At 37.0% G+C, this 21886-nt stretch overlaps 1 protein-coding gene across 5 annotated transcripts in view; it reads left to right on the top strand.

Annotated features, from left to right (window-relative positions):
- LOC140168272 (uncharacterized) overlaps positions 1-21886 on the top strand; it is a 246724-nt gene that overhangs the window by 76253 nt on the left and 148585 nt on the right. For all 5 annotated transcript variants that reach the window (XM_072191627.1, XM_072191625.1, XM_072191628.1 and 2 more), the window contains exon 2: positions 6874-6930. The gene's annotated coding sequence lies outside the window, so the exon portion shown is untranslated. The remainder of the gene's footprint in view (positions 1-6873; positions 6931-21886) is intronic.

The raw sequence follows: 21886 nt of genomic DNA, 5'->3' as shown, positions 1-21886 counted from the left end.
TTTTCAATTGACCGTCGGCTTTTCCTCCCTGCTACATGCACTTTAAGAATATGTCATTAGATTTATATAATTTACTTCAAGTACTGTTAAATATCAAAAATATCAATTTTTAATGATTTGCCATAAAATGTGTATGAAATTGCAATTTCAAAAATCAAAATTATTTGATATCAGAATGACATTCTTCGTATTCAGAATGCAATTCGATATGTCTGATGTGCTCTAATGTCCCACAATAAATACTGTCCAAACGTTCATACCCCAGGCCTTAAGAACAAGGTTTTGAGGTTTATGGAAACATAATTGGTAACTGATGTCACATAAAGATTTTATAAACTTGATACATATGAAGTTTGTTGTTTGTTGAGTTACTTAATAAAGGCTGCGTTCAAAAAGTCTCAATTGTTGGTGTACTTTGTTGTTACTTTATACCTGTAGTGGGAAACAAAGATAACAGGGTTGGTGGCTAAATTTACATCCAACACCGGGAGAGTGGAATTGTGTAAATCATCACAGAAGCTGCTGAAACGACAGTCAGAAACAAACTGCAGGTCTGTGAACCATTCTGGATTTCTATTTAATGAGAGTCTTGTTTAAAGAGGAAGCCCCGCCAGAGCACTTCTTCTGGGGTGAACCAAACCTGCCTGGTTATCAAATTAATCAGTAACAGGGTTATCTCTGAATTTGTCAGGTGGTGATTGATGCAATAACATTAAAACACCAATTTGCACCTGTCAAATTCAGAGATAACCTTGTCACTGATTAATTTGATAACCAGACAGGTTTGGTTCACCCCAGAAGAACTGCTCTGGCGGGGCTTCCTCTTTAAGATGTTTTCACAAACTATTATCTATGTCAGTGCACCTGGCAGAGATAGGAAAGCCAGGTGTTCATTTAGAGGAGATGGGAACCATGCTCATGATGCTAACAATGCTTACTGAAACATGTTTAAACAAATCAATGATTTAATTGAATTGACCCAGCCACATATATCTTACCAACAGAGGGTGTGCCAGGTATATTTGATTTGATTTATTATTATTCAGAACCCCTAGCAATATGATTCTCAGATAAGCTGCTAATAAATGAATCCTGATTCACACTTCTTGAATCCAACCTACTCATTTCAATTGAATTATGGTTACCCGCTCTCGGGGTGGTATTAAGTACCTCCGCCATGTCACAGTGTTGTCAACTTGAAAATTCCCTGTTTGTGTGGCGACTTGACTAGTTGGACTCTTGTGATGGCCACACCTCTCTGTTCTGCGTGCAGCTCCTAATATCCTGCCTTTTCAAGCCAGTGTCATCGATAGAATCTTGATGTAGTCCTTTGGGTCGTTTACCATGGGTGGGTTGCCACAGTCAAAACTTCAGAAGCAGCCTCAGTCGTTCCATCGAATATCATCCTCCTGGTCTTTAAGCCTTTCTGATTTGGGTTGAAGACTGCCGTAGAGGTCTTTATTTGTTGTATGGGACTTATAAGTTAACCAAAAAAATTATTGAGCAGAAAATCAGCCAAGTAGAGGAAGCCAATCAATTCCCTGTTCCACGCTTTCTGTGGGAAAATGTTCATTAAGTTAACTTTTGCACAAGACAAACGAACTGACTTTACCAGGCAAAAGCATTAAATTATACATAGCAAAATAATGATCAAACTTTCATATATATCATGACTACCAGGCCACAATAAAAATTGAAGCATTTTCTGAAGGAAAAAAAATCGATGCGAGGCTTGAGTTGAATAACTGTCTAACGTTCATTTCGCCAGCGAACACACACAATTGGTCAAATCTGTCTGATTTGATTTTTATTGAAATTTCCTCAAAAATGTAAGTAATAAGGGCGAATATCAAGCTTTAATATTAATTCGATTTCATAATATGGTGGATTCAAAGAACGGTCGAATCTAAACAATACAAAGAGTTGTCAAAGGTTTTACCAATTCATGTGGTTAAGGGGTGAAAAAGCAGTTAATGTTAGTGAGGGATTGGAACAGATACAGATTTTTCGTTTGCGAACCGTTATGAAGAGCAAATGTGGTTACATCAGAGAGAATACCTTCCTAACAACTCAGGAGAGTAATTAATTGGTCAGGTAATAATCCTGACAAATAAAAAGACAAATTACTCGTATTGAAAAATCTGTAGACATTTTTAAAAACGCGAAGTTTGTATGGTGTTAGTTAGAGCTCATACTAAAGAGAAACCGTACCCTTAATCTGTAGCAATGAATCCGTAGCCATTTTGTCAGGATTATTACCTGACCAAATTACTCTCCTGAGTTGTTAGGAAGGTATTCTGTTTGATGTAACAACATTTGCTCTTCATAACGGTTCGCAAACAAAAAATCTGTAACTGTTAATCCCTCACTGACACGGTTTCTCTTTAACTGGGATTTGCTAACCATGCTATTGCTGAGTCTTAAATCCGCCTCAGTAGGCAGCTGATGCAAATGTAGTGTGTGTATGCAATTGTCCTCATTTGGATGTATATGTCGGAGTGTTTGCAATTGTCCGCATTTGGATGTAAATGCAATTGTCCTCATTTGGATGCAAATGTAGTGTGTGTATGCAACTGTCCTCGTTTGGATGTAAATGTAGTGTGTGTTTGCAATTGTCCTCGTTTGGATGTAAATGTAGTGTGTTTGCAATTGTCCTCGTTTGGATGTAAATGTAGTGTGTTTGCAATTGTCCTCGTTTGGATGCATAGTACTACGATGTCCTCAGTTGGATGCAAAAGATATCAAGAGTGAATAACTGATATTACCAAATGAAAATTAAAATTATTTGGACTATTTCTTCGTTTTTGAACTGTTAACATGTATTCCTTAATTTCAAATGGTAATTCATTACATTTCAAGCAAGTCCTCTATTGCATAGTTAAACACAATGTCCACGTTTGGAGGCAAACACAAACAGGGGTGTGTGTGTGTGTGTGTGGGGGGGGGGGGGGTAATTGGGTCACACACCTTTAAGGACAAATTGTACCAAACACTACATGTACACTCTTCTCCAGCCTGTTATGATATTAGAATTGATTAGAATTGATTACAATTTTTTATCATATTAAAAATTAGACAAATATGGTGTGAATTTTAATACCTGGTTAATGTGTGCCTGCTGTGACTAATGGCTGGTAATTGTGCTGGTGCCTGTATAAAATCAATAGCATATGAATATGTCCATCCATATTAGGTTTGGATTGGAATCACTTTGAATTTAAGATTTTAAATGTAGTTGATGTGTTCATCTTGGTTGACTAATTGTTTCCAGGAAAAATATTGACTTCAGTCCTATGGGTGCTTCCATACATGTATTAGTAGCTTGGTACCAGGTGGTGTGGGGCACAAATTTACTAAATTCAGGAATTTCCCTTTGTTGGCAGTGTAATTGAATTGTAATTTTTCCAAAAAAAAATGTGTAAGGGGGAGGGGCAATGATTTAACATTTAAAAAAAGGAGGGGTGGGAACAAAAACAAAAATCTTTTGGAAATCGAAAGGGGAGGAGGCCAAGTAAAATTTGGCAGACAATTTTGAGAATTCACCCCCCAGCCCCCACCACCCACTTACATTTAGTTATTGTAAAGCCATTGAATCCAGCCCTGTGCATGAACCTGTTTTATTTAGTGTTAGGGAAAAAGAAATGAAAGAATATAATAAACATAAGGTGGTACTACACTCCCTGATAAATTTTGTGACTATTCATGGATCATGTTTTCTCAAATAATAACTACACATACTGGTATCAAAAGTTATGTATATTATAGGGGCAAGGAATCCATTTACTTCACTGAAATTTCAGTGATTCAAGCCAAGTGGTTCATTATATATGCTAAGACATGAGGTACATTCTAGCGGTACCTCTTTTCTTATCATAAATAACATACCACTTGTTTTTTCACTGAAATTCCAGTGTAGTAACTGGATTCCTATAATATACATAACTTTTGTTACCAGTGTGTTATTACTTTTTGAGAAAAATGCAAAAATAGACACAAATTTATCAAGGGGTGTAGTACCACCTTAATTTATGATTTTATGAGATTCTTTGGAAAATTTAAGTAGATGCCTTTGTTCGATGTTTTCAAAATACTTCTGAAGTGAGTATGTGGAGATTGAATTACTCACTGGCATTCAATGTTATGATGTCAATAATAAGCATGTGATGTGATGGAGGTTACAAGTTCAGTATATAGCATTAATGTGATTGACTTTTAAGTTCCTCGGGTGTACAATGTGTACCTCCACTGTTTACGTCACTGGTATAAAGAAGCCACTGGTATACAAAATGTAAGAAGGGAGTACCCTGAGAGCACAAATCGGTGGCTCCCAATATCTGTGCTGAAAGTGAATGTACTTATATTTATGATGTCAATATATGCGGGTGTGATGCAAAACAGGCTCAGTCAGGTCACAAGTTCAACATCAGCATTAATCACTATGGACCACAATAGCCTCATGCCAATGGCATAGTCCAATAACCTCAATTACTTAATCATAATGCAAAATTTGACCTCAAGTTGAAGAGTATGAGTTTTTGTACCCAAATCTTCAAAGGTCATTCAATCAGTGTACAAATGTATTGGGGTTAAAAAGAACTGTGCCTTGATAGATGAGCATGTTGTGGATCCTAGTGAATGTTAGTTCATAGGTTTACATTACAATGTGTGCCTGGACTGTTGACGTCACTGGTATAAGAATGATGTCAGAGTGAGTCAGACTGTAGGCCATGTTCATGGAATTTGGTATAATACTTTGTTTTGTAAACAAGGACTCAAGGAGCAGAGATGCCAATCTTCCGATTTAAATCGAATTCGATTTTTTGTATTTTTCAAAAATAATTGAAACCATAGAAATACTGCTATTTCAAAAAAAATTGCCAATTTTATTTTACAAAGTTGATAAAGTTGTACATTTTGATTACTTTTGCTTCTATTGAACAGTCAGGAACACATTGAATTAATATACATTGCTAGCTGTTCAGTAGAAGTAAAAGTAATTAAAATGTACAACTTTATCCAACTTTGTAAAATAAAATTGGCAATTTTTTTTTGTTTTTGAAGTAGCAGTATTTCTATGGTTTCCAACATTAAATAACAAGTAATTTAGGGCATATAACTTGTTTTTTTGGCCAAAAATATTTTTTGAAAATTTAACAAAAAAATAGGGGGGGGGGTCAAAAATTTGATGAATCATCGTTTTTATATTACGCATTATATATATCCATTTTAGCCATGTAGGCCATGTTATTAGGCCAAAAAAAATACTTTGGAAAATGTCTCTCATGTACAAAAGTATAGGAAACTGAACATTTAAAACCACTTTTTTGGGATGAAGGAAGCATTTTTTTCAAAAAAGTCTAAAACTGGTTTTATGTTAAAAATGGCCTTTTGGGGTGCTAATTCTGCTAAAATTGCCTGGGCTTAGGTACCTAATTTGCATATTTTATGGTATAATTTTGAGAAAACAAGCCTTGAAGAATATTACATGTATAATAGATAGTCTTCAATACTGCTATCTAGGCTTGTTTTCTCAAAATAACCTTATTTTTTAATCCATTTGAATGTAATTTTACCCTCAGAAATGGTGTCTCCTGCAGTGTAAAATGTGTAGAAACCCTCTGGCTTTGGGGGCTTCGCCCCCTCAACCCCCACCGGGGCTTTGCCTCTGGACCCCCGGCCGTGGGGGCGATACTTCGGTCGCTTCGCTCCCTACGTTCGCTTCGCTCCCTACGTTCGCAAATTTCAGATTTTTTTTTCATAACCCATTGGCATCTCTGAAGGAGGGACATTTGAATTTAGGTAAAAAGAACCAATGTCAAATACATTTGTACATGTAGCCTGGAATGTTTTGTACTGGAGGAGATGTCAACCTGAATGAAAATTATATATAAACTTCTGAATCAATTGTACACCTTCTAGTCTTCTCATATTAAAGTTACTGCAAACAGTAAAGGGTTCGACTCCTGTGCATTGGTGTGTGGCTATGCAAGTTCGAGCCCTGGCACAGTCTCAGTTTGTTCTTGCAAAATAAATGAGCTGACTTGGAATTCTCCTCAGGGGAAAGGAACTAATTGCTTATTGTCTCTGCTACCTGTAGGAGAACTCCAGGAGCTTATCCTGGCTGTGATGGGTTATTGCGGTATGTATAGACGAATCCAACGAGCCAAGTCATGGTCAGGATTTGGTCGGCCATCTTTGGTTTCCCGCTAGCACCAACCTGGGGTGTTGAGCGCCCGATTGTGCAAATAAAAGCCACCTAACACCTGGAGAAGATGCAAAGACGAGGAGGGTTAATAGAATAATATATAAAATAGAGGTAATCCTGTCGCATCTATTCATACATAGTCCTTTTGTTCATCCTTGTACATCTATGAATAGATGCGACTGGATTACCTGCGGAATTATCTCTATTGTATTATTTTATTAACCCTCCTCGACCTTATCTAGGTGTAAGGCGGCTTTTATTTGCACAACTGTTGGAACTGTATTGTGTTGTAAACTTAAATCATTCCTTTGTCTACCTGTGTTTTCGCGGAAGATGTAAAACGGGTGATGGAATGCAGTTTAAAATTTCCGCCAAGGCCGAATCATTTCACATTTTGGATGCATTGCAGCCGACGGGGACCCAACTAAAGGTTGCTAGTCAGGTGTAGGAATGCGTGTATTTGGATTCGTCTATAGGGTGAATTCATGTAGGCTTGTGGGTTTATGCTTGTGGATTGTACACTATAAATTACTAGGCTTTAAAAACAAAAATTGTGAATCAGTAATTTAGTTGGTTATTTGTGTTTACAATGTATCAATTGTTTTAAAGCCTAGTAGTATCTAATATTTAAATTTAAAGTAACTTTTACTTCTTTATTTTATTTTCAGATTCTGCTGTTTAAGACTGTCACAAGATTGGGATGGAAGGATGGGCTCCACAGTATGGTAGGTCCTCTGTTCTGTATTTGTTTATTTCAGATTGTGTCAAGCAAGTTGTTATTATTTTTTAGCATGTGTTAACTGTTATAATCATCAGGAGTACATGTATCTGGATAAAAAGCAAGAATGGTCATAGTCATAGATGGGCAACCATCCGCAATCACGAACACTCTGCCATGGGGAATCAAACTTGGTGATTGCACTCTGTGATTGTGAAGTGCATCCGGCCACAACACCAGCCCATCTCAGACCATCTTCTATTTGGTGATATAAGTGGCGGCACCCCTTGGGGACATGGGGGGGCAAATGTCCCCCAGTCAGAACTTTTGCCCCCTCTGTTGCCCCCCCAGTAAAAACCCAAAATTACGAAAATGTCCACTTTTTACGGCAATTTTGCAAAAAATTGGTTGATTTTGCCCCCCCTGAAATTCACTTTTCCCCTCGAAAAAAATTCCTGGCGCCGCCACTGGGCACTACACAGCAGAATGCGAATTCTTGCATCGTTCGCACCCAAGGCATTTGTGTCTTGTTTTGTAGACATGGAACATCCGTATCTTGCACGCAATGGAAGATGGCCAAGTTTTGCCCTTTCTTCGCTCATGCTTTGCTGTGCACTAAACAAAATGTAGCCACGATCTGGTCCATGGGCGGCAAATTTGCAATTGAGATAAGGCAAAAATATGGAGTGAAAAAAACACAATAGAATACATAAGAAAATACACATCACAAAATTTCATAACTTAAATAACCAAGTATGCTAGACCTTTGTGTTTTCACTGTATGTATATGATAGCCTATAATGTTTATATATGATGATGATTATACATTGTAATACCTCAATTATCAAAATTGCCTCTTTTGGCCCCCATGGACCAGATCGTGTCACAAATAATTGTCACTGAACACAGTGTCCCCAAGATATTCCACAAACCATTTAGCAACAAACATGGATTTTGCAGCTAAGAAATACGAATCATATACATGTACATGTAGACCTACCCCACATATTGTACAAAACTACCATAGTTGGGATCAGCTCGCAGGGTTTTGTCAGAGTAAATTGGTACAAGCAGCAAGCAGGTAAAAGTTCTTTGTCCGGGAGATTGCATGCTATAATATGTACTAAATTTGTCCCTGTTGAAATTACACTGTGACGTTAGAAAGGGAGGGTCTGTCACATCAGTGCTGGCCTAAAAAAATATTGCTTGATTGGCGTAATCCGACCGACCCTAAAAGTTGGCTCGATCCCGACTTTTTTTTATTGCCAAAAATATATATAAATAGATAAATAAAATAAAAAATAAAAAAAGACAAAAAGTTCCAAGGCCTTTATCAAATGCAACTCACAGCTTTTAAAAATCCCTACCTACCTACCCTAGTTTTTTATGTTACGCCAATCAAACAATTTTGTTTTTAGGCCTTAGTGCTAAAATAGGGGTACGCCCGGTGCGGCAGTGTGCTTTAAAGGGGCATTTAGATAAAAATAAATATTCAAGTTGATATGATATTGTTAATTACTAGCTTATTATATCAGGCTTCACTTGAAAACTTATTTACAAGTATGAAGTTTACTTGGAACTGTGTGTGTGCATGCAGTGCATTTTGTCATTTTTGTGGTATTTTATGCATTTCCTGCTTTATTTGATTAGCCCTATGATTCACATTTAAGGGTGCATGACACTGATCTCTCAGCTAAGACCATGCAAATAAATCCCAATTCATTCACCTTTTGTTTTTTACTGTGTCCTCCTATTACCGTACTGACGCGAGTATAGTCCCACCCCGTTTTTGGGTGAACATTTTTCAAAAAAAAAAAAAAAAATTCAAAATGCATACAAATTCAATGGGTTTTGAAATCAATAATAGAGTATGACATGAGTACAAATTTATTCAAATTATTTTTTTTTTTAATTTTATTTTAAATCAACCATGAATGATCCTAGCATTTAGGTCTAGGTCCAGGGACACTCCAAAGCCGAAAAAATAAATAACTTACAAAAAAAAAAAGACTATACTCGCATCAGTACGGTAATATGGATTTCTTGCCGACTTTGCAACAACAAAAATAATTAAAAAAATAAAATCATTAATGCTTGAGCAGAATGAAGAAAAGTCAAAACACCTTGTTGTTTATTCAGTTCAATGCCCTTGTGTACTCATGTATTGTATAGTTTATAGAGTAGGATATTTTAGCGGTATTTATTTTTCACAACATCACCAGTTCTGAATAATTTTGTGGTGTGTTTTATTCACAGGTTCAAAGAGAGCGCATAAAACAAAATTGGTCGAAACAATTTTCATGGGTTATAAATTTGTGGTTTTGATTTAGAATCAAAAGAGCAAAATTAAAACTTCACAAAAATATCCACTATTTTAGTCCTCCGCCTTTAATTGTATTGGACATGAACGCATTAAAGCAAAAGTAGAAATCAAATTTCCGTTTTTTAGCAAAGAGATTTCTTTGACATTTATTGATAATTTCAGCCAGGTCAATGAAATATTGAGCAGTTGATTTTGTTTATTTCTCAGTTTTTTGTCCCTTATTTACAAATTTACAATATGGACAAATTGTTGAAATTAAACTTGAATTTCCAGCATATTATAATTACTACATGTAGTAATGATTACTAAATATTTCAAAATGTTTATCTTTTGTATTAAAAATTCTAAGATCTTGCTATTGTAAATAGTATGGTGGTGAAAATTTATAATAATACCAACAATATAATGTAGTAATATGGTACATGTAAATCAACAATATACTATAAAAGAATCTTAAATTAAAAACACTTACTTGTTTATTTTGTTTACCGGGAGCGCTTTCAAGGAACTTTCTCATCATCAGCCGACAACCGATGTTGTTAGCTCTGACGTTTTTCTTGGACACGGCTAGAGACCTCAAGGAAGTTCCTTGAAAGCACTCCCAGTAAATTAAATAAACAAGTACTAGTCAAGCTTGAAGTTTAATAAAAATGTGTGTACTTATTTCCACTACGTATGAGTCTGCAATTCTAAACAATATACTAGATGTATAAATTAAAAAAAATAAAAATAATTATGCATACTAATAACTATGATAATAATAATATTACCCTAATGCTGAAAGGGCTTTTTGGGTGGGTGCGGCGTGCCGCACCCACCCTGTATGCTCTGACTATTGACCTACTTTTTCACATGCCGCAGTGTTGAGAAAATATTCATGCGGTTATATCCCAAACACCCACAGAGGTGATAGTTTACTGGCAGTTTTGTAATTATTACTTGATTTTGATATGTAAGTAATACTGATAAAGTCGTCATAGGCAGTAATGTGTTTGTATTAAAAGAAATAACAAAAATAATTATTTAAGTAATAGAAATACTATTTGGAAATTGCAGCAAGATTTGCAGATGTTTTTATTTGAACAGTACCAGTTCACCAGTTTTGCTAGTTTTCCTAATCTTTGGGCTAAATTAATAGCATCGTGAAGGTCATATATATCATTTTATACTGACAGCTTCGGCATTAAATACAGCTTGTATGTGCATTGTGTTCAGTGTGTATAGGCTATTTACTTTTCAAATCTTGTGACAAATAGTGCTTGTATAAGGTATTATAGACAAAATGCACCAGTATAAATGGCCCAGGTTGAATAAAATAAATAAACATATGAATGAATATTTTATTCCCTGGATTATTTTTGTTGGGACAAAATAATGATATAGTTTGACGCTTTGAAATACAGTTATGTTAATCATAATAAAGTTACAAAGTTAAAAAATAATATCGAAATATTGTAAAATCAAACATTTTCCCTCATAAGTTGCAATACAACATATTGAGGAAATTGATATGACAGATTTTTAAACTTTGATATGGAAAGATACCCCAGCCCTGTTGTCTCACCAGAGAAGATGAGCAGAAGTCTTTCTATCTGATGATAAAAAACCTCTAGGTATGATTACGAAAATGTTTTAAATAACTATTATCTACAAAAGTTTTATAACCATGTTTTATATAAAATGTTAACATAAAACGTCTTGTGTTATGATGTGAAGGGTTAATATAAAACAGGGAAAATCTGTTCCAACTGACCAGCAGAGAACAAAGGATAAGCAATAGATCAGATTAAAATCAGGGAAAATATGACACAACCTCCGAGGGGGGAATAACAAACGTATACGTATAAAGGTAAAAACTCTTTTAACTTTGTTTATACGTTTTGTGTTATTCCCCTATTGGAAATCGATGTTGTGTCATATTTTCCCTGTTTTAATTGTGAACTTGACTTACTCATTCTTTCATTTCTCTTGACAATTTTTCATTTGCCCACCCTATTCCTTTTAAAGGAATTTTTATTGATACATGCAAAGGAAACCAGGGAAAGGAAAGGGGGGACGTTTTAAAGAGGAGGTTTGTTTTCTTCTGGATTCGAACCCCAGACTCCTCGCCCTCGGGTACCAAGCCTTGGATCGGTGTCTGGTAGCAATGGGTGTTTCACTGGCCAGGCCAATGAAACCGTGCATGTATAACTTGAGGGGGGATTGCATCATATTGTATCACATGGGATGCTTGCTGCACAGTGGCTTCGCTTTATAAGATTTTACAGCGTTAGAGTTAATGTAAGCCGAAGGAAAAAGAGAGGTTGATGGACCCTATACTAGCGCTGAAAGAACTTTTTGGTGCTTTCAAAGGGAATAGGAAAATTTTAAAGAGAGATGGGTGGGCACTTATAGGGGCATGAGCAGTTATTGGAACAAATAGTGCACTTTTTTAAGGTGGTTATGGAGGCATTATAAAAGTGATCTAAGCATGTTTTAATCAGATTAATTGAGAAGAGCAAAGTACACTGATCAATATGCCTTTTGTTTGGAGTCAATCGGACATACGGTTTTCAAAATATATCAATTTATATTTTCTTTATATCTTATTGTTTTTATCAATAATCAATAAAGTTAATGAGCTAAAATGACTGGAGAAGCTCATTAACATATAATTTTTGCCAATATTTTGCTAAAAATCCATGCATAAATGTTCAGGGTACTTTTATTTTGCTTAATTTTGCCCTGAAACTTGGTAAAGTGTTTCTAATATGTTCTAATGTATTATATAGTGAAGCCGCCCCCTAATTTGCATATTTGCATAATTAATTAGCATTTATGCAAATTAGCTCATATGTACAAAAATAATGATTGAATGTAACGTGTGTAGATAATGCAAGAAAGCTAGATACAATAACAAGACAACACGCTCCAAAGTTCATGGACTTCCTGTTTAATATAGTTCATCGTCCGTCAAGTCATCGTTCATCGTCCGTAATTTGCGCTAAAAATAATTTTATCAACAGCAAAATGATATTTACGTGGTTAAATGCATTAAATACTACAATGCACTCAGAATGTTAATTTGAAATATTATATTTAAGAGAGGAAATTTTGTACTATGGCACATTGTGGTATTATCTTCAAGTTCACTCTCACCATAAAATATGGTGTCTCAAGGAATAAAAATAATCCTGGGCCTCAAGGAAGAACAGATGATTAATGTTTTCAACTGATTGTGTGTCCCAGGTTAAAGAAGAAATAAAACAAACAAACAAACATAATCATTGTCAAGGCAGATTTCAGATTTGTCATGTACCATTGATGCCTGGTCAATTGAAATGATCGGGGGTGGGAGGCTGGACTCAACTTTAAAAGTGACGGGTATATGCTTACCGACTCAAGGAAGTAGGGGCATTTTTCTTTTTTTTTTTTTGAAAGAGGGGTCATTGGGTATAACAAAATAAAGGGGGGTCTTTGGGTACGAGGGTGAAAATAAGATGTTTTCTACCGGGAATCAGTTTGCGAATAAAGTAGGTCCTGGTTCACCTGAAATTTGTTGGGATCAGGACTCACTTTATTCTAAACAGGACTCACAAGTTTTTGTTTTAGTACCGTTAAGAGTTTTTAAAGCCAAAATGGTCTACTGTGTATATCCAATGGCACAGTTCAGTCAACTTTCAACAATAAATATTCTGACCTCACATTGCAGAGAAACCCCATTTTGGTTGAACACCATTTCCTATTTCTTGGGTGTCTTTTAAAAAGATAGGTGATCAGATTTTTTTTTGTATTGTGTTTTGTACCTCACATTGAGGCATGTACCAAAATAATCCAAATTCCCAAGTTTTGAGGTTATTTGCATTAGCTGTTTTGATATTAGAAGTAAAAAATGTGTTTCACAACGGCCCATAGAATATCAGTATGTGTAGTATACCATAATTGGGGATGTTATCACTTTTCCGTTCATAACATCTAAACGGAATATATTTTAGGCCTAGAATTTCACCGGGATTATGAGAAAAAATGAGCTTTCTTCTGATGCCAAAATCTCCATAGGCAAAAGGGTGAAGTGGGGGTGATGAGGCACTCAAACGGGTCACCCATCTTTTAATATACCGTAACCACCCGGGTATAAGCACACCTTCGGCTATAAGCCCACCCCCTATTTTTCAAAACATTCTGGCAACAAGAGTGCACTCAGGTATAATTTGTTTTTAGAAAATTGCTCCTGGTTCATGTGAATTTTACAAGGACCAGGAGCAAATGATGGACAAATTTGCTCCCAGCGCCTGCTTATTGCAAGGCTTGAACGGTGTGCAAAATTGTGTGGAGGTATGGAAAAAAGTTTGCAAGAAGGAGAGAGTACAAGAAATAGGGGGCAGAAAGTGATGGAAATGACAAAGAAATTAATAAAGGAGGAGTACATTGTATTATGGAAGGGCCTCTGTCTGGACCCTGAGTATACATGTACATCATGTACCATTTATAATTATTCCATTAACTGCCCATGCCCCTATTGGTGCCCACTCAGTGACTTTCATAATTTGCAAAACAAGAGATTTATTAAAAGCACCCAAAGATTATTTGATAGGTTTCAGCAAATGCTTCCATGCTGGTTTGTATACTGCACACAAAAAGAACACTTAAAACAAAACCAATATCTTCCAGATGCTAAAACCTAATTTACCAAATGAAGTAATCACCAGATGGAGAACTTTGTTCTGCATATATTTTGATACCTCATTTGGCATTATGCAACTTTTATTTTCCCATGAAATGGAGCATTTCAAAAGTGACAAAATTTTTATAGACATATTTCTCAAAACACACTATATACGTGTATGAGCACGGCGATCACGATTAATTTTAAAACCAGGAAACTCGAACGCTGTCCATGTTCGACCTGACTAATAATTGAAATTAAATTAATAATTGAAATAATATTAAATGATAGATTCATGGAAGGAATGAGGTACATTGCAAGTGCTTCATTATATTAGAAAGATAAAATCTGAATACAAACTTGAATATTATTGCCAAATTTACTTATTCAGCTTAAGTCTAGTGTATCTTTGGGTCATCGATGAAGCAGTGAGAATTACCGCATCACGATAATTAATATTTTCTCACAACATTGTCGCCTAGCGCGATCATATTGCACACCCTTAACCAAAATTCTAAGAATTTATGTAAAAGTTAATTACAAAAGAACTATGGTCTCTGAGATACACAATGTATACATTTGCATTCAAATTGATGGCAAAAGATAATCGAGTTAAGATAATTTAATACTCGACCGTAGTAGCTGAGATTTTGTTTTCATCTGAGTTTTAAGTCAATCTATCTGTGCAGTATGTGTATCTAACGACTTGGGTGATCATAGATCAGTGATGTACAGACGTGACGTGTCAATGCTTTGCAACGGTAGTAATAATACCACACTGTTGCAGCTATAAGACGTTATTATTGGATCGTGGATGTTATGAAATGTTTCTGTCAAAGGATGTATTTAGGATACAGTGAGCTTCTACTCAAGGATTTATAGTAAGGTGATTTTATTGCTGTTTGATTGTCTGATATTGACATTTAATCTGTGATGTTTTGTATAATAGCGAGTATAATGTGTGTCGGTGCGAAGCTAGAATACTTTGTTCTGTGTGTATATTTGCTCAGATGCTTGTGTTTTTATAGGTTGCAGCAATGCAGCATACATTGTATGGGGTGTGGGGTGGGTGACTGTGTGTGTGTGGGGTTGGGGGAAGTGGGGTGGGTGTAATTTTTATGAGTTTGCTTTAGGATCTCTGTAAATATACATGTAATTATGTTAAAATGTTTGTAGCTAATGTATGTGTGTGTATGTCTAGCCGTTATGATATGTTAGGCATCACTTTTATTTACGGCATTGTTGTTGATTAGACGATGCAATCAATATTGTAACAAGATGAGGTGAGTGACGTGCCTTTTTGCTTTTAAGCCATAATTTACGATTTGCGTTAAATTTCATTTTGTTATTCTTTACTTAAAATGCTGAAATAATGTAAACTAGTAATATGGTCAGGAAAGGTTTCGGTCCATTTTAAGCAGGAATAAGAAAGTAAAGTGAAAGAAACTTCACTTGCTATTTTGGTCATATATTATAAGGTGGAGTTCTGTGGGTTACTTAAAGGAGTATTTCGTGATCCTAGCATCCTCTTTTTATGACATTTTTCAGTAGATATCCACGAAATAAGCTTATTCCCAAAATTTCAGTTGATTCCGATTTTGTATTTGCGAGTTATGCATGGGATTGCATGATTATGTGTATTACACTGCTCCATAGACAATGTGTTGTAATTTCGTTCTGGTAGGCCTATACCAGAACGAAATTCAAATTTCACGATATCTTTGCTAAACGAATAAATCTGCAAGAAATATTTTGTACATAAACATTTAATGCAGCCAGAGGTTTCCAGTCATATTAAAATCTCAACTTTTTTGGAGAAAAGTGGGGGGATGATGCTGTGGATCACGAAATGCCCTTTATGTCTGAATGCAATATATTTTATTAATGTCAAAATTGCTGTGTTAATTTGACAAACACAACAAAGAACATTTTGAAAAAACATCAAATCTTTAAACCAATTTTCTGAAATTTTTCATCCAAAACTATATAAAAAGGCCTGAATATGTGCCCTAAATCTGCCACCCCCCTTTTTTTTTTTTACTAAGACCCCCTGGGATGCCTCCCTCCCATGTACATGCAGTATGTTAGGATTTGTATACTACACAACAACATGTTTAAAAGTGCTTGATAGGCTTATCCAACAGGTATTCATCACTACAGACAAATATGAAACTACAAGCTTTCTTCTAGTCTCGGTCCCAGCCAATTTGTGCTCCTCCATCACGAAACAAACCGTCTGGCGACAACTTCATAGTACGTCTTTCCGTATTGGCTGAATATCAGCCGCTCATCAGTCTGTTGTACACTTCTGGTTAAATTACGCACTCACATAGTTTTTAGCCAGTTTATAAATTCATAAACCAATCAGCGATTGTTATTTCGAGGCTGTCGCCAGACGGTTTGTTTAGTGACGAAGGAGCACAAACCAGCTGGGACCGAGACTAGCTTTCTTCAGGATTTACTACTGACTAGTAGCTAGTAGCTCTTGAAGCCTATGTCAAATGTGCTGTTCTTGTCTTCTTTTTTTTTACACAATGGTTAAAAAAGTATTGTCCTTGACATAAAATCAAATTATATCGTAATTTGTATAAATTTATATTTTCATCTTCTTTCTGCCTAGCATGTAGTGTACGCATAATGTACATTGTAGGAGCTTGTAGGATTTCTTTGAAAATGATGGTGGTGTTATTCCGGTACTAGTACTTAAGATGTATGAGTGGTTAGTGTAGTGTGCATTAAGAAGTATCTGCCAGGGACTTTCATGTGAAATGAGGCAGAGCTGTAAACAGCTCTGCTAATGTTTCTTTAGAATAGAGCTATTTTTGACCATAAAATAACCATAACATATTGCCTTGACAATACCTTTAAAAATAAAGTAATTCCTTCAAAGCATGTGTGTCAATCCTGGGAGGAGGATTGCAGTCCTTTATTTTGAGGAGCGCGATCACAGGCCTGCGCTCCTACCGCACACCTCAAAGCATAGTAGAGCGTTAATAACAGCGCTCCTTATTTGGAATTACGATCATTTCAAACAAAATGTCAAAAATAAATTGCTCCAAGAACTGTTATCACATCAATCACCCTAAATAACGATTTGTTAAAACAACATGCAAGGAAAGGCTCCTACTCCTCTGAAAATCTCAACAAGAATTATAAATTTAAGGGTCCATTCCCTTGTTTGCTGGTGGGATTTTAAATACGGGAGGGCTCTTTTAGTTTGTGCCTAAAATTTCAGTTATGTCATGGGAGTCATTAGGCGTATCTTTCAGTATATATGACAAAGGAAGAAAACACCACAATATGAAGCTCCAGTTAAAGTTTGTTTTGGCGCATTGCATAATGCGTGACTGGTGCACGCTTAGGCCAAAAAAAAATTATTGTTGTGTAGCCCTCAAGTGGGAAAATGGGAAATTTGGGTCGGACGGTCGGATTTCTTTTTTTTTTTTTTTTTTTTTTAAACCTTCAGTTTTTAAAAAATCCCCTCAAATATTAAATAATGCTTCTTCAATTAGGGGACATTTGTCAATTTTGACTTCTGGGTACCTGTTAGACATCAAAGACTAGTCTTTCAATAAAATATTAATTTTAAGTGAAAAACATTGAGTTTTTGAACAAATCTGTAAAAATCATCATTCAAAAAAAAAAAAAAAAAACTGCACCCCTGATTTTTCAGGATTTAGGGTCGGACGGTTGAGGGCAACACAACAATTTTTTTTTTTGCCTTATGTGAATGATAAGCCGAACAAACTTTAAATGTGTTGCAACAAGTACAAGTGTCCTTGCGGACAAAATCACCTCAAATATTAACTATAATTTGGCCTTTGACCTTGCATATATTGTGATGTTTCGGGGTATGGTTTATTTAATACCACACCTGTACTAATTACTATGCAAAAATCTTATTTTTGATGATTCTAATATTTTCTGATTTAGCGAATCATCGATAGTCACATGGTCTACAAAGCTTGCATTAGATTTGTCAAGATTTCTATTTGACTTGCATTAATTACTTGTAGCCTAAGTATAGACTGCATCCAATTAGTGCAATAATGCTATACGTGCAGGTAATTAGTAATCTCATATCACAGACTCTCACTATAAGGCCAAAAAAACAAGTTTGTTTCCTGTAGTGCGTGCATTACGTTTTTGACGGCTTATTTTGCACATTAGAATTTTTTTTTCACTTACAAAAAAAAAAAAAATGCCCAAAAGTGGAAAAAATCACAAAAAATAATATCATTTACACATCACTCAACAAACGAGCGTAGTGAAAAACTACTGGAGAAAACATCACACATTTTAAATACTTTTTTAATCTGCAGGTTGAAAGGTGAATTAGGTGATCATAAATATTCTTGAATATGAAGAAATATGATTTTTATGCCTCCACCGCGAGGCATACTGTTTTGCAATACATTTTGCAATGTCCGTGCTTCCGTCCTTCCATCCGGATGCGATATCTCGGGCATGGATGGGCGGATTGACTTCAGATTTTCAGGATAGGTGGGTCATGGTCAAAAACTCTGGCTACTTTTTTTTGGGTGAGGTTCAAGGTCATATACTGAGGTAAAAGGTAATTTGAGGTCAGAGGGCCCATTTTCCTTCCCGGTGTTGTCACTTAACATTCAAAGGCGTAACGCATGATCGTTCCCTAAGTCAAAAATACCCCCCTATTTTGCGCGGTTTCAAGAACATTTTCGTCATTTTTACCCCTATTTTACACGCGGGTACAAATTAGCCTTAAAAAATACCCCTATTTTTTGCATTTCAAGTACACTTTTACAAAAGTACCCCTTTTTTAACATTTCAAGAACACACACAAAAACACTTGTTCTGATTCATTGTCTTTTCTGAGGAGAACTCTGTTGTCCTTTTAATATATGAATGAGGAAAATAACAGAAAAATATATACAAATACATCCATGTGGATTTACAAATACATTTTTTTTTTTTGCAAAATAAAGCTTGAATGTGACCAATACATAAACTGACTGACAACAATTACGAACTCTGGCATTTGCCACGAATTCCCTCACTCAAACCACTATATCAGCCCCATCTTTAGATATTTTCAAGAAAAACCTCTAGCTTGCCGGTCACCAAATAGTTAGCGATTTGCGGTTTTCGCCCTGCTGACTACAACTTCAGAAGGTTCAGAAGGAATAATTCCTTTATGATCAGGTGCCATTTCGAAGAGTTTGTGGCTCGGTTTGTGGGTACCCAGTTTGCCAAGGCTCCGGAGGCCGGGCGCGTCATTAATAAAGCCAATGAAAAAAGTCTCATGGAATCAGCGGCCAAACTGGGTAAGTCCCCAGTGACGTAATCGGTGTAAACAAACCATGAAACAAATAAAACCGAGTCGAGCGTGTTGCTGAATATTTAGGCCGGGATATATTATTAGGAAGGCAAAAAAGTTTCACAAAAGTGAAATCCGGGAGTAAATTGAGCGAGAAATGGTAAGATTTCTTAGGATTTCAACATTATCATGATGATGATTCACAAAAATATACCCTATTTTTTAATTTCGAGTACACTGTCGTCAAAAACAACCCTATTTTTTAAACATCGCGAAAATAAAATGTTCGCGAACATAATTTAAAAATAACCCCTTTTTTCACGAAATTGGGAACGATCATGCGTACACATAGTCAATGTTAAGTGACAACACCGGGTTTTCCTTATTTACCTCTTTTCTGGGAGACTGGGGGTCGCACATTCCTCAAACTTGGTGGGTGGGTGCATCTTGACCCCAGACAGAACAAGTTTATATTGGTTAGTGGGTCAAGGTCTCCTGAGGTCATGCAGGGATCATCTGAGGTCAAATTAGCAAAAATAGTCATATGGCCATGAAACTTGGTAGGTACAGTCAACATTTAGAGCCAAATTTTTGGAAGGTCATTTTGGGGTCAGCTGGGGTCACCCAGGGGTCATCTGAGGTCAAATTAGTAAAAACTGTCGTATAGGCATGTAACTTGGAGGGTACAGTCAACATTCAGAGCCTAATTTTTTGAAGGTCATTTTGCGGTCACCCAGGGGTCATCTGAGGTCAAATTAGTAAAAACTGTCGTATGGGCATGAAATTTGGTGGGTATAGTCAATATTCAGAGCCAAATTTTTGGAAAGGTCATGTCAGGGTCATCTGAGGTCATCCAGGGGTCATCTGAGGTCAAATTAGTAAAAACTGTCATATGGGCATGAAACTTGGTGGGTACAGTCAACATTTAGAACCAATTTTTTGGAAGGTCATTTTGGGGTCACCGGGGGTCATCTGAGGCAACATCCGAGAACCGCGGTCCATCTAGTTTTTTGTGTGTCGGAGAGACCCACTGTAAATTTCAGACTCAGTACACGGTCGATCTTACCGTTCCGATGTTGATTAAGATACTTCTTGCATCGATCAAAAAAAAAAAAAAAACCAATAGTCATTTTGTCCCACATAAATGAATAAATAACAAAAACCCCGATCCCCAGTGGACTCACCCATTCGGTGACGTCACACACGATAATCATCCCTTATCCTCCTTGGTTTCTAGATGATAGACGTGTGGATTTTTCTTTACCAACGCTAAGTATCATTACGAACCAAAGGACGAGATATACAGTTTGTTTGTTACACCTGAGGTAAAAACCAACCAGTATAGTACGCTAGGGAGATAGTTTTGACGACATTTTTCGGCTAGAAAAGTGACAAAACGATCCAAAAACTTAGCTTGTATGAGTGTTTCCGTTCAGTATACTGAACACACGTTTCAAAAATGGCCGCCCTTAGGACGCCATTTTATTTTTGTTCTCACGTAAAACAACTATAGCAGACTAGTAAGTTACAATAGATGTTTGTACAGTACTGTGTATACATGTATGGTGAGTGATTTTCGCTATGTTTATGGTGTGCTCTATCGTTATATCTTTCAGTGCACGCGTCTGATGACGAGTTACTGCTAAGAGTTCGGTGGGTTTCGAAGGACCAGCCTGACAAATCTATACCCAAAAGGTTTTCAGTTTTTCATCCCTTTGTTTATATATTTTTATATCATACCACTACATCAGCGTCAGCCACTGTGCGTGTGGGTCTGTTTATTGGGCTTGAGCTTGTGTTCGGGGGTAGTGCTATACGCTCCCGATTACTACAATGTCCAGGCCTTGTCAATCATGCCCTTCCCTTGTGGCAGAGTGGGACCGCATCCACTCTGCTACACCCACAGGGATTGCTCTAAATCAAATAAGTGTGCTTCCTTTTGCATAGGCTTATCGGACATCCACTGCGAGGATTTAGAAAGTAGCGCTCGTTTGGGTCTTCGACACAGACAGAAGACGAAGACTAAGAAACAGAAGCCTACAGGTAAGATTGATATGGTAGGTACTAGCGCGGCCGGCAAGGGCCAAGCTAAGGTAACCTCTGGGGCTCCGGTCCCGGGCAAGCAGGCGGACCCTCCGGGGACTGCTAGCGAGCCGAAGGCCTAACAGCCAGCGAAAGCACTGACTTAACGTCTAAGCTAGTAGCAGGCAGCAGGGCGGTGCTTGCCCTAACAGGCGAGTACCAGTCTACCAGTGAGATCTCTAGCGAGTTTCTTGCAGGTGGACACCCGTCTATTGCTGGCGAAACGGCGGGTCTAGCACCAGCGAAGTAGCGGCGACGGACAGTATGCCAAGGGTACCCGGGCTTGCCTGGGTTGAATCCTAGCATACAGCGTGCAGCGGACTTGCCTCGGCCGGTCTGTAGCGCGCAGCGTGCCAGTGGAACCCGGGCTTGCCTGGGTTGATCCGCACACGCAGCACGCTTTCGTTCCCGCAAGGGTCGAATGAAAACGTGCATGGGTTTAGCAGAGACGATACGGGGCTAACGCCGGGTGTAGTCTTAGCAGAACCAACTGGGGTTGTCACACGGCAGCGTTCCATGGTGGGACCGCCGAAAGTGATTCCCTGGGCCTTGGAATGGCTGCCGGCTGTCCTCCGGGACTGGCTAGCGGCTCTACCGGGGCTGGCCTCGCAGTCTCT

This window comes from Amphiura filiformis, chromosome 13, assembly GCF_039555335.1.
Source record: "Amphiura filiformis chromosome 13, Afil_fr2py, whole genome shotgun sequence".
Lineage (NCBI taxonomy): Eukaryota > Metazoa > Echinodermata > Ophiuroidea > Amphilepidida > Amphiuridae > Amphiura > Amphiura filiformis.
Note: the sequence above shows the minus strand (reverse complement) of the source record. Positions and strands in the feature narration are given on the sequence as shown.